At 39.8% G+C, this 17,740-nt stretch overlaps 1 protein-coding gene and 1 long non-coding RNA gene across 2 annotated transcripts in view; one reads left to right on the plus strand and one right to left on the minus strand.

The window, feature by feature from the left end:
• Otud7a (OTU deubiquitinase 7A) overlaps nucleotides 1–17,740 on the plus strand; it is a 232,499-nt gene that overhangs the window by 49,240 nt on the left and 165,519 nt on the right. The gene's annotated exons all lie outside the window — the stretch shown is intronic.
• LOC109118505 lies at nucleotides 1,679–11,537 on the minus strand. Its single transcript, XR_002025841.1, has 3 exons — nucleotides 11,512–11,537; nucleotides 9,822–9,953; nucleotides 1,679–2,356 (listed from the first exon to the last, which is right to left on the minus strand). It is a non-coding gene; the product is annotated as an uncharacterized LOC109118505 (long non-coding RNA).

The raw sequence follows: 17,740 nt of genomic DNA on the forward strand, positions 1-17,740 counted from the left end.
TGTAGGATTATTGTCATCTCTATATGTAAATAGCCAAATAAAGAGAGAATGGAATCTGGAGTTGGATCCTGGTATTTAGGAATTTCCTGGCCTTAGAAAAATACCGCACATCCTTAGGCTTCAGCCTATACATGTGTGAAGTGGACATTCAAACAAACAGCTCTTCCTATAAGAGATGGTGCGACTAAGGTTCTGTGAGTAAGCTCTTATTAAAAACTACAGCATTTGCTTACACAGAGGATGATTCTGGCATCAGTTTCTCAGCACCACTGTCCTAGGAGCGCACTTTCCCTCCTCCATTCACACTTTTGTAGATCCTTGTCCTGCCCCCAGCCCACCCCTGGCTACTTCCATAGTTGACTGGCAAGTCGCTTTCTCAAGCTGGGGCGGTGCACTGCACTTGTTACTGAGGATGGCTCATTTTCTGACTCTGAGAACAGGTACCTAAAGAGTAATTCATTCTTTGCTGGGAACCTGAAAATAGATCTTCAAGAGAGTCTTTTTTTTTTTTTTTTTTTTTCCTTGAAGGGCTTAATCTGTAACATAGAAACTAGGTTGTCATCTTTGCTAATCAAAGCCATTTAGGTGGAAGACAAGAAAAGAAATGGGAATCACCCATGTGATGCTGTGTAGATGCCTCTTAGCATTGTAGGCCTTGGTTCTGGCCCAGGTGTGAAGTACAGATCTACCCTGGCCCTTGCAGCATCTGTTTTTCTGTTTGCGTATTCTAACTCATGTGTTTGTAGCCCAGAATCTCTGCCCCATCATTAGGTGTATTAGGCAAGACTTACACATATCTTTCCATATCTAGAAGGCTGGTTTAATGCCTTCTCACAAGGAAGACAAAGATATAGATATAGATAGATAGATAGATAGATAGATAGATAGATAGATAGATTGATTGATTTACAAAGCAGAAATACGTTAATTTACCTGGCAAGTTCAAGAGAAGCCATTCAATCACCAGTTTATTTAAAACTTAATTCTTGTGCTACTCTAGAGCTGGCTTATAGAATGAACTTAGAATTATGAGAGTGTTCTGTAGAGTAACCAATTATATGCCAATTCTATAACAGTAGGCTTTTCATGTGTCACATAAAGTACAAATTCTTTGATATTGGTTTGGACAGTGTTTCAGTCCATTTTGTGTTCCTGTAACAGAGTACCTGAGACTGGGTAATTTATAATCGAAAAAAATTTATTGGCTCATAATCTGAAGACTGCAAGGTCCACTATCAGTGAGCCAGAATTCAGCAAGGACCTTCTTGTTGTGACCTACTCTAGCAGAAGGTGGAAGGATGAAAGAGATCAGAGAGGACAAAGAGCCACACTCCCCCTGTTATGTAACAGATCCACCCCTGCCACATTAATGACGAACCCACTTGGATGACAGTAGCATTAATTCACTACTCCTGTGACCTAATTAATTCTTATCAAGCCCCTTCCAGTATGGTTGCATGAGGTGGGGAAGGGTTAAGTTTCCAGAGCATACTTTTTGAGGACACATTTAAACCATAAGAGGAGTATCTCCATATTAGCTATATTTCTAGTGTTTCACACTTGTGTGAACTCCCTCGTTTCTACTATGATATTCCCATATTCTACTCACTGGAAGGAGGTTCCACTGCTATGAATTTTCTGTGTATGACATTTTCTACCATTTCTGTAAGCCTCCTTGCATGTTTTTTATTTAAAACATTTCTTACCAGTTTTAATTCTATGACATACTTCCAGACTTGAATTAAATCTAGAGAAATTCCCACATTGGTCACATTCAGTGTTCCTCAGCTGTGTGGGGCAAATTGTTGATGTTCATTGAAGATCTTCATACCTTAGTAATGTTCATAGGTCCTCTCTCCAGCCTGAACTCTCTCATGCATTCCACAGCTGCCACCAAGACTAAAGGGCTTTCATACTCCATAGTCTTTGGATTCTCCACCATTTTGAATTTTCTGATGCATAGATGTGTATGTTGTTTTTATAAGTGGACACTTTTCCATAGCTGACTAGCTCTTGTCATCAAATTTGGAAACATTATCATTTCTTTTAGAGAAAGTTCCTGTCTTTTCTTCTAAGAACTCAATTTCACAGTGACCAGTTGGCCACACTTGCTGAACTATTGAACAACATCACTGTCGTTGCTTCTCCTCTCACAACCACAAGAGCACTTTCCTTGCTCCGATAATGTGATGCCACTTGTTTAGAAAGGCAGTGTCCTGCATTGAGATCATGTTGACAGTTACCCATCAGTACAGCTTTGTATGACTTCCAGACAGCCCCGTCCACGGCCACCTCTGGAGTTGATCTCTGTGTCACGGTTTTCAACTAGCAAGACAAGCCATTGTGGGTGTCCTCACTGGAAAATGAAAAAACATACCTAGAGCTAAAGATTGAATTTTAGATGGAAAAAGTGTTTTTTTTTTTTTTTTTTCTTTCTTCCTTCGAGTTCTTTGGAGACCAGCAGGCCTCACACACACAGTGGAGGGGCTCGAGTCTGTCTCTGATACGACCACAGGGTCCCAGGTAGAGCGTGGGGGATGCGGCAAAGCTGAGCCACAAAGCCGCCCATCAAAACTCCCGGACAGACCCACCTCGACCTTTCCATCCCAAGAGGACCCGCTGCATCCTCCCGCTTGGGACTTACATTCTAGGACTCCTTCCCTGCCTGAGTTCCTCTTCAGGACACTTCTCTGCGGCCACCCCATGTGACTGGGGTGAGATGGTGAGAGGCATGCACCCGTCACACAGGTGCTGCCCACAGCGCCTGCTGCCCACAGCGCCTGCTGCCCACAGCGCCTGCTGCCCACAGCCTGCCTGGTCACACTCAGGCTCACACACACATCCCTGCCACTCACTCAAGCTTGCTTACAAGAAGAGAATCCAGTCACAAGATCCCCTGCCCAGGCCTCAATCATCTTTACTTTAAGTGTCTAGGGAGATTTGGCAGCAGCCACTGTTTGTGGAGAGAGAACTCACTCTGATCGATAACAATATATAAGGAGTAATACTAGCTGGTGTTAGTTTGGTGCTTATACTCCCAGCCCTATTATGTATGTTTTCCATGGATCACTTAGTTCTAAAACCAACCTTATTTAGAAGCTGAAATTCTCTGTATTTTGTGGACAAGAAAACTGAAGCACACTATGATTATGCCATTTATCCAAAGTTGCATGACTGGCAACCGACTTAAATAGGACAGGCTTACAGTGTGTCCTAAACAGACCCGAGGAACGTTGCTGGAGTACAGCAGGCACATGGAGTTTGGGGAGGGTGCCCCAAGCGGGAGAGAGGACTGTGCAGGGCACTGGCTCCTGGAGGCATTGCCATCTCTCCTGTTGGCCTGCAAGGTGGTTCGGATGATCCTCGTCATCCTTCCCGTAGAAGGATGGGCAAGTCATGGAGGGGAAGGTGCATGGGATGTCCCAGGTTATGGGTCTAAAAGGACACCTTTTTGTTCTGTTTGTCTTTCATTGTAGAAGGAAAAAACAAAAGGTACTATAAACTTGTAAAGGAAGCAATATTGAAGCAGAAAATGAGAGACATTTCCAATGAAAATATCTACAGTTTAGAATTCACAGAGTTTTTTTTTATAATATATCAAAATCTTAATGGCAATTCTGAAAGGACCAGCTGAGAAAAACATTTAAACTTGCAGGGCTTAGCTGCTGTGCCCAGGCCCCCAAGATGGGCACCGGTGCATGGAGCCGACCTTCCTTTGGAGTGAGACCCGGGTAACCCCCCACACACCAACCCTGCTTCACCTGCTTATGCTGCCCTTCTTCAGGAGCACAGGAGAACCCACCACAGTCACCACTGTCATTCCCCACCTTCCATTCATTCTTTCTCTGTTTTTGGTACCGGGGATCGAACTTGGGACCTTGCGCTTGCAGGGTAGGCAGCCCAACCACTGAGCTAAATCCCTGGCCCCCATTCATTCGTTCATTCTTTCTTTCTTTAGTAAGTAGTTTCAATTGTGTAACACTTTAAGCAGTCAGAGAATGCTACAACAAAGCCCATTGCATTTGGAATCCCATCCTTCTTTGGGGATTTAATTTCTTTCTCTGAAGCAGATCCATTAGGATACTGTATCTCAAATATTTTGATTTGAGGACCTCTTTACATTCTTAAAAATTATTTTTGACGTTCTTCAAGGAGCTTTGCTTTATTTAGCTTAGCTCCGTTCCTATTTATGGTAAAGGAAATTTAAACAACATTTAAAATATCTGCTGATGAATTAATTTAAAATGATAATTACAAACCTATTATATGCAAACAAACTTTTTATGAAAAAAATTTCAGAATCAGAGAGCTTTAGGAAAAGCATGGCATTAAATTTTTAAAAATCTCTTTGATATCTGGCTTAGCAGTAAGCAATTCGATTCTCATGTCTGGTTCATCCTTCTACTAACTACTCGGGATGTATTGTTCAGTGGAAGAATGAGAGTCAGGCCTGGCCTCACACAGATATGTAATTAGAAAAGTAAAGAAGGTTTCAGATGTCTTAAAAGAGAATGAACTGTGCCTAAATTGGACAAAAGGTAGTTTCCTAAAATGTAATTGCTTATGCGATCTGAAACATCTGAACGTTTCCTGCTCCCTTGTATTACAACCCTATGACCTGACTTGGGCTTCCTTGTACACAGTCTGTAAGATGGGGCACTGGTCGCTGGGGAAACATTGGTTCTCTGAGTTCTGTATTGGTTCACTGTAGTTATGTATTATCACATATCACATCTTTAATATCACCAACAATCATATCAGAAAAGTCAGTCTTGGGATCACTTGGAATTAAGTAGTGAATACAGACATTCTTATTGGAAAGACCAAATTTTATCATGGGCATTAAAATGCCATCAAAAGTTGTTTTGTTTTGTTGTTTTGTTTCCTAAAGGGATATACTCAGTCCATTTATTTGCAAAATAATGATTGCCAGCTACCTATAGCTGAATGCATAGCTTGTTAATGGGTTATTCTTTCAGGTGGAAATGATGCTCCCTGCGAGCTTAGGATGTAGGGCAGTCATGGGATGCTCTGTCTCAAGACTTCCATAGCAGTTTGGCAGGCAGCAGAGGTACAGTACAGGTTCAGCATGCCTTATCCAGAATGCCTGAGACCAGAAGTCAATCGGATTGTAGGTTTTTATTTTGTATTCTGGAGTATTTGCATATATGAATAAGGCACCCCGGGATGGGAACCAGGTCCAAACATGAAATTCGTTTATGCTCCAGGTATTACCATAGGCACAGCCCAAAGGTGGTTTTCTACAGTGTCCTTTAGGGTGCCTGAATTTTTTACTGCAGTCTATTTCAGATAGGTATAAACTTTTCCACTTGGGGCATTTTGTTGGTGCTCAAAAAGTTAGATTTTTCAGGTTAGAGATTCTTAGCCTATACTTACAATATCAGAAATGAACATGCTCCATTTTTGAGTAATACAATTTACACTTTTCACTGCTTCATCAAGCACTTGTTTAAATTCAACTACTTTCTATCTGTGTTTCAATTTTTGTAACTGAGTATTTGACAGTAAAGAATACAAGACTATAATTGTTCTTTCGTGCTACTGTCTTGATTTCTGTGACAGCACCAGCACTTTTAAGTACCATTGCTTTTCCACTATTAACGTCAATATAGTGAAAAGCAAAACCAGTTTAGAATGATTGTGGAAATATTTCCAACCTCCTAGAGCCTTTGCTTTATGATTCTTGCATGACATTAAAATCCAGGCCTCTGGGGAGTAAGGGATGTCCCTTCTACATTCTCCCAGCAGCAAATATTACTGAGTAGCTTATAATACCAAAAGGGAATGCTAGGCAAAGGGACATTCATGTCCAGCACGGGACAGAGTGAGATTTCATTATGCTACTCACAATAGTGCACGATTTAAAAATTGTGAATTGCTTATTTCTGGAACTTTCCATTTAATATTTTCAGACCACATTTGACTATAACTGAAGCCATAGGAAGTAAAACTGGGTAAGGTGAGACTACTGCAAAGCTATTTATATAAATATGCAGCAGTGATCACTGTTGTGTTAGTTACTTTTCTCTCATTGATGAGACGAAATACCGGAACCTCAAAGTTAAAGGAGAAGGCTTTATTTGGCTTACAGTTTGTGGAAGTTTCAGTCTACAACCTGCAGACTCCAAGGCAGTGATGACAAACAGGCCTGGCCCAGCAGGAACAGTGTGGCGCCTCAAGGCAGCAAAGGTAACAAGAGGAATTTAACAGCATCTCCCTGCTTTTTAAAAAATCTTATTCAGACTACTTAGGGTGGGCAGCACTCACACCCTTAATCCCAGTGCCCTTGAGTTTAGCATTGATTGCATCTGAATCGATTCCAGCTTCACACACTCTAGATCAAGCCTGTGACCACATGAGGCTCTGGGAGGGCATCTAGACCCAGACCATAACAGCTGTCAAGCAATGACCTAAAGCAATGACCTACTTTATTACACCAGTAGGACAGTACTAATATAAAAAGAGCTTTGCCTTACAGAAAGTGGAACCTCACACAGCTTCCAAGAAACATGGGGAAATGCGTATATTGCCCAGTGGCCTTTGAGTGCAACTTCTAAATGGTTAGGTATGGTTTTCAAATTATACTAGTACTAGTGGGACTGTTTCTGAGGAAAGTTTCTTTTCAGAGTTTTAGATCATAGTTTTGTTTGAGGCAGTTGTATCACAAAGGAAGTGAAGTTCAGAGACCCAGAGCTTATACCTCGCCCGAGTTAGAAAATAGGATCTCATACCTTGACAGTGAATCTGGAAGAGAACTACAGCAGGAAAGCGAAGGTGGTCTTTTTAGAAATGACCCCAACCCTTCTTTGGAAATAAAATGTGTAGCTATGTTAAAAATTCCTAAAATAACTTTTTTTTTCCTCTAGGTAGAGTTTATTTATTTCAAGATGTACTTGTTTTTCCCAAGTATCCCTGTCTTTGTAGATTTTCTTTTGCAGTGAAGAGGCACTGCATTTTTACTCCAAAAATACTTGTTCGTATTATCTGCTTTTCAGTGGTCATGTTTAAGTTGTAAAACTGGCAAAATATTGTTCTTGATTCTGAGGGTGGGCATGGAAAGGTGAATAGCAGAGAGAAACAGCCTCACATTTGTGTATGTGGATACATCTAGTTTATTTTTTCAAAGAACTGGTTTGATCTTTCCCCATTGCCCTTCGTCAGGCATCCCACCGAGCCTCACAAATTCTTGGACCTAAAGACGAGGACCTGTGGCATCAGGTTGGGTAAACCAGACATCTAGTGCTGCCTCTCAATGAGCAGACCCTTTCTCCTTGCCACTGTGTGTATTGTATGTGGTTTGTGGATATTCTGCACTAGAATATGTGCCCATTAGGTAGGTGAAATATTTTTCCCGTCTTACTTTCCAAAATATAATTTGAAGGATGTATGGCAAATACGATGTCCTGGTCCATTTCTTTGTCGCTAGCCCAAAATACCTGACACCCGAAATTTAAAAAGGAAGAGGTTTATTTTGGCTCATAGTTTCAGGAGTCTGAGCTCGTGATTGGTGGGCTCAAATGCAGAAGCCACATGATGGGAGGACCTGCTGTGGAGGAAACTGCTCACATCATGGAGGACAGGAAACAGAGGGAGAGGGAAGAGCTGGGGAGGGAGATACAGCCTTCTGGGTCATGGCCCCAGTGACCTGCCTCTTCCAACTGGACACCAACTCATCAGAGCGTCAATCCACTGCTAAGCATGGCCCTTCATGATCCATTCTCCTTGCCAGAGCCCCACATTTGAACACATGAGGCCTTTGGGGACCCAGATCTTAATATTTGGTATTCTTGATCTACAGTGCTTAGATGGGGTTTGTCCGTCCCCACCAGAACAGTTGACATTTAACTGAATTGTGGTGAGAAGTGGGGTATTTCAGATGTGATTACATTGGTAAGAGGAAATAATGCTGCTCTTTATGGAAGTGGATTCTTGAGGGAAAGAGTTCTTGCTCTCTTGGGATTGGATTACTTGCAGAGAAATCTGGTTGTTATAAGACAAGCAGTACTCCTGTTCCTTCTCTCCTGAGTGCACCTGCTTGCTTTTGCTTTCCACCACGAATTAAAGCAGTACATGTGCTTCACTTATATTGTGTTCTGCAAATTCCTAGCCTCCAGGACTGTGAGCCTAAATAAAACTCCTTTCTCTATAAGTTATCAAGGCTCAGGTATTTTGTTATAGCAGTCGAAGATGGCCCGTGACACAGTCCTTTTCGTCTCTTTGAAGAGTCCAGTTGATGACACCTATCTCCACCCTGTCACATATTTCTCCTTACCAGGAGGCTGTTCTTTTCTTTCTCTGCTAGTCACCTTTCCAGCTCCTCCTTGAACATATTCTTGTTAAAGGATGCCCTCAGCGGTCACTCTCTGTTGTTTTATCTGTGAGCGTCACCACTATAAAGTGTTCCCTGAGGAGCCCTGGAGCTCCTGCAGTGCAGCCTTGCAGACAGGGTTCAAGTGACCAAGTTCTTTGGATGTGGTACTTGGACCATAGTGCATCGATCTGTCTGCCCCATCCCCTGTCAGTCTCTCTCTCTCCCCGTCTCCCCTCAGAAGCTGTAAATATTCTTTAGCTCTTGCCCTTCATCTCTGCTCACTTTGTCATTTCCATAGTGCTGACTCAAGCAGATCTGTCTCTCACCCAGGCCTCTTTCCAAGTCTGAGAAACCCTCACTCCCACTGTTCCATGTGTAGCCACTAGAAAATTTATGTTTAAGAACCATTTTTTTCTTCACATCAGGTCCTTGTATGGGGTTTCTCTAGTTATGCAGTGCTCTGCTCAGATATTTTCCCCCTCCTCCTGAGGACACACCCTAGAGACTGGAAAGGGGTTCATACATTTCTCTTCTCCCACAATTCGAACTGCTTCATTTCCCTGTGCTGCCTGGCCCTCTGTTCTCTGATGCCGCCTTAGTGTAGAGTCTTTTGCTCTGAAGTCTTCAGCCACCATCCTGCCGTAGGCACCTGCCTTAAGCCTCTGTGCACATAGCTTACAGACTGAATGATCTGCCCCTAGAACTCCAGCACTTGACCCTCTTGAGGCAGAACCCAAATAACTAAGTAGATTAGTCAAGGGGAAAGCATAAGTCCTGTTTTATCCTTATTCAACTCTATGCTCAGCCCATTCAGGTTTTGCCCTTCCAAGAGATGAACTGACATTGTGATCTTTGTGACCCTGATGCTTATCCATCTCTAGTATTCGTTCAAGCATTCATGAGCAAGTTGTGTCTCCCTGAGCTACAAGCTCATTTATTCAGAGTTAGGAATGTATCCTCCTTTTGTGGAGCACACATCTATTGCTTTAAAAATAAATTTCAAAAAATCATATTTACTGCTTTAAAAATTAGTTTTCAAAGTGTATTTTCCTCTCTGGTGTCTGTGCAGCCGACACATCACCTTCTTAAAGCTCTCACACAAATGTTATCTCCACAAGGCTCTTCTGTTTCACATCCTGCTCTCCATACCTTCTTCTACCCAGGTACAAGGTACTCCATTTTATTCATTGCACCTAAGGACTCTGTCTTAGTTATTTTTCTCCCATTGCTTAGACTAAATACTTAACACCTAAAGTTAAAGGAAGAAAGGTTTATTTAGCTCACAGTTTGTTGGGGTTTCAGTCCATAGACCACTAACTCCAAGGTAGAGTGGATGACAGACAGACATCACAGAAGAGAAACAGTTCATGGTGGGCAGAAGGTAGCAAAGCAAGCAAGGGACTTTAGCAGTGTCTGTCTGCTAAGCCATAACAGTTATAACCAAGTGTTCACTTTTTTATGCCATTATTTGCTGTTTGTCTTTTCTCACCTGTTGGAATAGACACTCCATGATGGCAGGGATTTCTGTGTGCTCGCTGCTGTGTGCTGTCATCTAATGCTGTACAATCTACTCGTCAGAGGTGCAGCCTCACGGGAGGTCTTTGGGTTATTGGAGATGTTACTGTAAAGGGAATATTGGACTTTAGTTCCTTCCTCTTCTCTTCTTTTACTTCCTGGCTATGATGCAAGTAATTTTTCTCTGCCGTTATGCTTCTGTGATGGTGTGGGGCCTCACCATAGGTCCAGAGCATGAGGCCAATTGATCATTGACTAAACACCCCCAAAATTATAAGCTAAAACTTATTCTTAGCTGGGTGTGGTGGCTCATGCCTGTAATCCCAGCACTTGGCAGGCTGAGGCAGGAGGATTGCTTTGAATTTGAGACCAGCCTAGGCTACATAGTGAGTTACAGGTCAGTCTCAACTACATAGTGAGACCCTGTCTCAACCCCCCCCAAAAAAAACCCAAAAAACTAAAACTTATTCTTTATAAGTCTATCTTGAGTGTTTGTTATAGTAACAGAAAACTAACATAATTCCCTTTTGTTGCCATTGTATAGATATACAGCAATTTGTTTATTCATTCAACCTTTAATGCACATTTATAAGTCACAAGTTTTGATTATCACAAAATGACTGAACATTTATATATAGGTTTTTATTAAAAACTAAAGTTTCATTTTTCTAGATAAGTAGCTAGGAATGAGATTATAGGGTTGTGTGTAACTACGTGTTTAATTTTATAAGTAACTGTCACACTGTATTTCAAGTGATTTTTGCTTAATGTATTTGGAAGCTCTTGTGAAGTGCACACACATTTGGAATTGTTGAGTCTTCTAGGTGAATTGAACCTCTCATCATTCTATGTTGTCTTTTAACCCTGGTCATTTCTTTTGCTCTAATGTGTACTGTGTCTATTCAATACATCTTATATTAATACAAGGGCTCTAGCTTTCTTTCATTAATGGCTTTTTAATGCCTTTTTGTCCATTATTCACTTTTGACCTTTCTATTTTATTAAACTAAAAGGAGATTTCATGAAGAAAGCATGTGACTGGGTCTTATTTTGTAATCTTTTTCAACAATCTATGAGTTTTAATTGGTATATTTCAACCATTTCGCTTAGTACAATTATTGATATGTTTGAATTTGCATGGAAAATTTTATTTTATCATTTGTTTATTGTTTGTTCCTTTTTTATCCCTACTTCCCCTTTTCCATATTCCTTTTAAATACTTGAATATTTTAAGTATTTCATTTTAATTTTCTATTTTTCTCAGTATACATTTTAATAATTACTTGAAATTATAATATTTATACTTTTATTTTCACAGCACATAAAAATTAATATTTTATCACTTAATGTAGAAAATTTAGCACCGTACACATCTCTTCTCTTTTTCTTCTTTGTGCCAGAAGTGTCTTGTGTAATAATCATGGGAGCCCGCTCCCGTTTATGGAAGATGTGTTCCACCCTGCAGGTGCCTGAAACTGTGTACTGACCCTGTATGTGCTATATGTCTACCTATCCATACATCCCAATAATAAAGTTCAGTGTGTAGATTAGGAAAGCAATGGATGAACAGTAATAACTAATAATGAAATAAAACAGCTATACTGTGCTATGATAAATGGGAATATATCACCCTCTCTTAGAATACCCTATTGTACTATACTCACTTGTACTTTGGGTGTGTGAGTTGATACAGTGCCAACATGATGAGAGGAAGTGAGGTGGATGACATAATCTTTGTGATGTATTTGGCTATGACATAAAGGTTACTGAACACATTCACAGCTTTACTGCAGAAACTGGCCTGATGACCAAGACAGCTCAGTAACTGATTGGCAGAACGTGTGCAGAGAGGTTGTGCTAGACACAGGGATGGTTCACATCACAGTTGGACCTGGCTAATGAGTATGACAGGCAAGCCAAGTCCTATGGATTGTTTACTTCTGGAATTTTCCATTTAATATTTTTTGTACCACAGTTGATTTCAAGTAACTGAGACTACAGAAAGTGCAACCATGGATAAGGGGGTGGAGATACTACTGACAGACAGGCTCATCAAGCAGTGTTATTTTTACTTTCCATCATAGAAAATCATTAGAATTTGCAAGAAGAATCTCTTATATGACCGTGAGTGTAACATTTCTGTTGTCATTCCTGAAATTTCAAGTTTCCCTCCCATGCCATTCCCTTCCTGCGTGAGAAACTCCCTTCAGCATTTCTTTTAGAGCAGTCCCAGTGACTAATTTTCTTAATTTTTCCTTCATTTGAGAATGTCTCTATTTCATCTCCATTCTTGAAAGTTATTTGCACTGCATATGGAATTCTGGTTAACAGTTTTTCCCTTTCACTCCTTTAAAAGTATTGTGCTTCTGGTTTCTGATGAGAAATTTGCAGCCATTCTCTCAGATTATTCCTCTTTTGGTAATGCAGTGATTTTTCCTAGCTGCTTTCAAGATTTTTTCCTTGTCTCAGTTTTTAGCTGTTTGATTATGATTTGGCTAGAACTAGTTTAGGGGAGCAAGTTCTCTAAATTTTGTGAATCTTTAAGTTGGTCTCACTAAATTTGTGAAGATTTCAGCCACTATTTCTGCACCAGATTTTCACTCCTATCTTGGGACTTTGATGACACAAATGTTCACCTTCCAAATTCTCCTCAAATCCCTGAGTTTCTGTCAATGTTTTCTAACCCGTTTTTTTTTCTCTCTGATGTTCAAATCTGATTATTTCTATTGATCTCTCTTCCAGATCACTTCCTCCTACTCTGCCATTGCCATTCTGACATTTAATCTACTCACTCTTTTTTATTTGTTATATTTTTATCTCCAAAACTTCAATTTGATTTTTTTGTTTCCTTGCTGAGAATTCTACCTTTTCATGTGTTTGTCCTTACTTCTTGAGCCACGGTTATAACACCTGCTTTTGTCTGGCTGTGCCAGAATTCTTGTCATCTCACAGGGTGATATATGTTGCTCATCTTTTTCCTTGAAATGTGATATTTTCCTGGATATTTGTAATTTGGATTGGCTCTCTGGACATTTTGAATACAGTAGCTTCCTCTTATTCATGGGAGATACATGACAAGATTCCCAGGGATGCCTGAATTTGAAGATAATACCAAACCAAATATATACTATATTTCATATATATATTTTTGTATGTATATATATATATATATTTGTATGTATATATCCATATATATATATATCCCTATGATAAAGTTTTACCTTGTAAGTAGGCACAGTAAGAAATTAGCACTAATAGCTAATAATAAAGCAGAATAAGTATAAGCATTAGACCATAGTAGAAGTTATTGCTACTGAATACTTTCTGTCCCTCCTTTTCTCCCTCTCTCACAGGAGCCATCTCAGTGGTCAGACCACAGTGTTGTATCAAAGTACAATTGCTTTATTTCAGTTAATAATGTCCTCAAAGAACAAGAGTAGAGATGCTGGCAGTTCAGACCTGCCAGAGAGAAGACATGAAGTGCTTGCTTCCTTCCAGTGAAAGGGTGAAAATTCTTTAAAATAAAAAAAGACACCATTTTCTGAGGTTGCTAAGTTCTGTGGTGAGAATAGATCTCTTATCTGTGAAACTGTGACAAAGTTAAAAGAAATCTGTGCTAATTTTGCTGCCTGGTTTACTGTGGGCAGCTGAAGCTGGAAAACACAACCTTGAGTGTACAGGACTACCTTATTATAGAATGAAAATCTAGATCTTCATTTTGAGGCTAATGTTGAGTCTTTTTCTGTTTGTCTGCTTTATTAGTCACTCAGCATAGTTCAGTCGGGCTACAAGCTCCGGCCCATCTTGGGACATGGTCCCAGTGGTCAATCAGTTTTTGTAGCCTTTATCATGGTCTTTGGATTTTTCAAGCCCCTGCACCATTTGGTGGCGCTTCTGAGACCTCAATGGTGGTTAGTCCTACTGTTCTATTAATGCTTTTAGTGTTCTGTTTAAATTAGATCTATCCATGCACTGCTCAGAAGTGAGCTAGAAGTTTATACATCATGTTGTGGGGCTGTTCTCTTGAACTTCTCTTCCTCACAGTCTTCCTGACACTTCCAGGCTCTCTGGGCTCCTTTTAATGCCCTGTCTCCAGAAAGCTAGATCTGGGCTGGGGTGTGGCTCAGTGTAGAGTGCTTGCCTGCCATGCACAGGCCCAGCACAAGGAAACAAAGGAGGGAGAGAGAGCAACTGTATCTGGCTTAATTTCCCCATTCTGCCCTGCCATTCCTATGATTTTATCTGTGTTAGAACTCGGGTAGCGGTGGGGTAGAAAGAGAAAAAGAAGCATTGGAGATGTGCAAAAAACCCTTGAGACTATAGCTTCTCATGTCAGAGAGAGTTCAGGGGATGCACCTGGAACTGCTGCCCTGCTCTTGCCAGTGAGAATTGCAGCCTCTTCATTGAGTTTTTACTGTTACTTTTGAAAAAACAATTGTGTTGAGATATGTTATATACCTGAAGGGAGAAGTTCAAATGCTTGCCCAAATTAACTATTCCATTGTTAAAAATATTTTAATATATATGCTAATTTGTTTCAGTTATATTACTAGTTTATCTTAGTTTGTTAAAAAGGAAGTTTTGTGTTGTTATCTGTTTCTTCTTCGTAAGAATCCTTTTTGTCTGTGTCTAGTACACTGAGCAAATACTTTGAAAATAATTAGATACAATGCATTAGCCATTGTTATTCTCTTACTTTGTTATGAAATTTTGTTTTAATTTTTCATAAAATAAATAAAAATTTATATACACAATAAAATGCAGCAACTTATTATGTGAAATTCATTGGTTTCTAGGGTACGCACAGATCAGTGCAACCACCCATACAACTGAAGTTAGAATAGCTCATCACCCCCTGAAAGCAAGCTCATACTTGTAAGCAATAATTCCTCCCTCTGCCTAGTTTTAGGCAGCCATAAATCTATTTTTTCTCTTTATAGATGTACCTGTTCTGGGCATTCTGTACAAAGAGAACCATACAATATATTCTGTGACTGGCCTCTTTCACTTAGAAGATGTTTTCAAAGTTTATCCGTGCTGTCAGAGATTTAGCTCAGTGGCTTCGCTGCCTCCCTTGCAAGCACAAGGGCCTGAGGTCAATCCCCGGGACCAAAAAATAAAAGTAAAGTTTATTCAAGCTATAGCAGGTATCAGTACTTCACTTATTTTATTGCTAAGTAATACTCAACTGTGTGAATATACTATGCTGTATGTACCTACACATTAGTCGATGGACATCCAGTCATTGCTGCTTTTTAGAAAATATGAATAATTCTGCAATAAAATTTGTTTATAAATATGTTTGGTTTCTCTTGGATATATTCCTAAGAGTAGAATTGGTAGGTTGTGTAGGAACTCTTTTAACTTTTCAGAAGCTGCCAAACTGTTTACAAAGTATCTATATCATTTTACATTCCCACTAACAATGTGTATGGTTCCGATTTCTCTACAACTTTGCCAACACTTCTATTTGTCTGTCTTATTCCTTATAACTCCATTAGTGGGTGTGAAGGAGTATCTCATTGTGGTTTTATTTGCATTTCCATAATGATTTTGAGCACCTTTTCATGTGGTAATTGATCATATACATTATATATTACATTTTATATATTCTTTGAAGAAATTTCTATTTGAATCCTTTGTGTATTTTTATTATTTTTACTGTTGAGTTGCAAGAATTATTTTTATATTCTGGATGCAAATCCTTTATTGGATATATGATTTGCAACTATTTTCTTCCATCCTTCAGATTGTCTTTTCACATTGTTGATGGTCTCCTTTGGATCACAAACAATTATAAATTTGATGATGTCAGTTTATCTGGTTTTTGTTTCTTGGACTTTTGGTATTGTATCTAACAAACTATTGCCCAAACCATAATCACAAATATTTACTATTATGTTTTCTTCCCATAATTTTTAAAAATTAATATTGGGACTTACCTTTAGAAAGCTTGTATCCATTTTATGTTACTTTCGGGGCACAGTATGCAATAAAGATATGGTTTTAGTCTTTTTTCTATGTGTGGGCATTCAATTTCCCAGGAACACTTTTAAAAAAACCCTTTTCTTTCCCTACAAAATTATATAGGCAAACTTATAAAAAATAACTGGCCACAAATGCAAATAAGACACTCTTAATTATTGTTAGTGTTTTCCAAGATTTTTTTGGTTTTCAGGCTCCTGAATATCCATGTGAATTTTAGGATCAGCTTGTCATTTGTTAAACAACAACAGCAACAACAACAACAATGAAACAAAATACATCCCATCTGGGATTTTGAAAGAGTTTGCTTTGAAACTGTACATCAATTTAAGGAGTTACAATTTTAGCAACATTAAGTCTTCTGGTCAAAGAACATGGGATGTCCTTTGTTGTGATTTAGATCTGAAATGTATCCCCAAATCTCCTGTGTTTGGAAGGTGGCCAGATCACAAAGATGCAATAGTTATCAGTGGATTCATCCATTGATTAGTTCAATAGCTAAATGAATTGGGACTTAGTTGGAGGTGAGGCCCTGATCCAAAGTGTTTGTGACCTGTGAGGGTGTTTTCCTGTTTCAAGCTCTATTCTTCTCTCTCTGTTTCTAGGCTACCATAAGTTGAGCAGCTCTTGCTTTGCCATGCCCCTCTGCCATTCTGTTTTTGCCTTGGACCTAGCCAAGCATGGACTAAAAATAGGAGCCAAAATAAACCTCTCATCCTTTAAGCTCCATGTGTTTGAAAGTGACTAAGACAGATTCTGATACCAGAGAATCATTGCTGTGATATGTCTGACCATGTGGTTTAGAAGCCTTTGTAACTGGTTTGTGCAAGGAATTTGGAAAGCTTTGGAGATGCTGTCTACAGAAGCCCTAGAATGCTCTAAGCTGAGCTTAATGAGAGATTTGTGTTGGAGTATAGAAGACCAGGATGCTGATAGAAATGCAGACAGTAGAGGCCAGACTCAGTAGGTTTCAGTTAGGAACAAGGACTCCATTGGTAGTTAGACTAGAATCCATGTATGTTACACCCTAGCAAAAAATTTGTCTCCATTTGCCCATGTCCGGAGTCTTCGTGGGAGACAATTAAGTGCCGTGGAGTGATTGATCTGGTAAAGGAAACTTCAAAGCAGTGCATTGTCCAGTCTGTGCCATGAGTACTGCTGGCTAGTTTTAGTTAGATCTACAGTGAAAAGTAGAAACAAAAAGTAGATTCAAAACGTTTGCAGTTTCATCAGAAATTAAGTGCCTGCAAAGGTGAGGCCATGGAGAGCATGGTTGCTAAAAACATGGTCATTAAAAAAGAATAATAAGCCAAGCACTTTGTACCAGGACAAGAGGAAATATGCCTTGAAGGCATCTTCAGAATCAGCAAGATCTTATTCTTTACAGGTTCAAGCGTGCAAAATTATAAAACTTTCATTTGAAAAAAAGAGTCCCGGGGCTGTAGAGGCAAATGTTTCACCTAGTGTCATGGTTTGTGTTTAGATGACCCCTTAAAGCTTCAGGCATAGGAGGTGGGGCTTTCTTTTTTAGGGGTGGCTGACTCTAGAGTATGTGGTGCTGGAATTAAGGATGTGTGATTACTGAACCACTACATGTGAATGATTGCTTTGGCACCATCTTAATCCTGGTGGTCTGGATAAGATGATAAAGGTGGCAGAAAGATGCTGTTCAGGTCTCTCTTCTTTTGCTGTCTTCCCCGGCCATGAATTGTTACCCCTCTGCCACCCTGCCTTGGAGCCAGCCGATTATGGACCAAAACTTCTACAAACTGTAAGCCAAATAAACCTTTCCTCCTTTAACTTTTGGAATTTGGTGTTTTTGTCTCAGTAATGAGAGAAAAGTAATTAACATACCAAGTTCAGCCAGCCAGCAGCCAGCACCATTGAAGGGCCACTACATCCACGATC

This window comes from Fukomys damarensis, unplaced genomic scaffold (assembly GCF_012274545.1).
Source record: "Fukomys damarensis isolate Sample0158 unplaced genomic scaffold, DMR_v1.0_HiC HiC_scaffold_7, whole genome shotgun sequence".
Taxonomy (NCBI): Eukaryota; Metazoa; Chordata; class Mammalia; order Rodentia; family Bathyergidae; genus Fukomys; species Fukomys damarensis.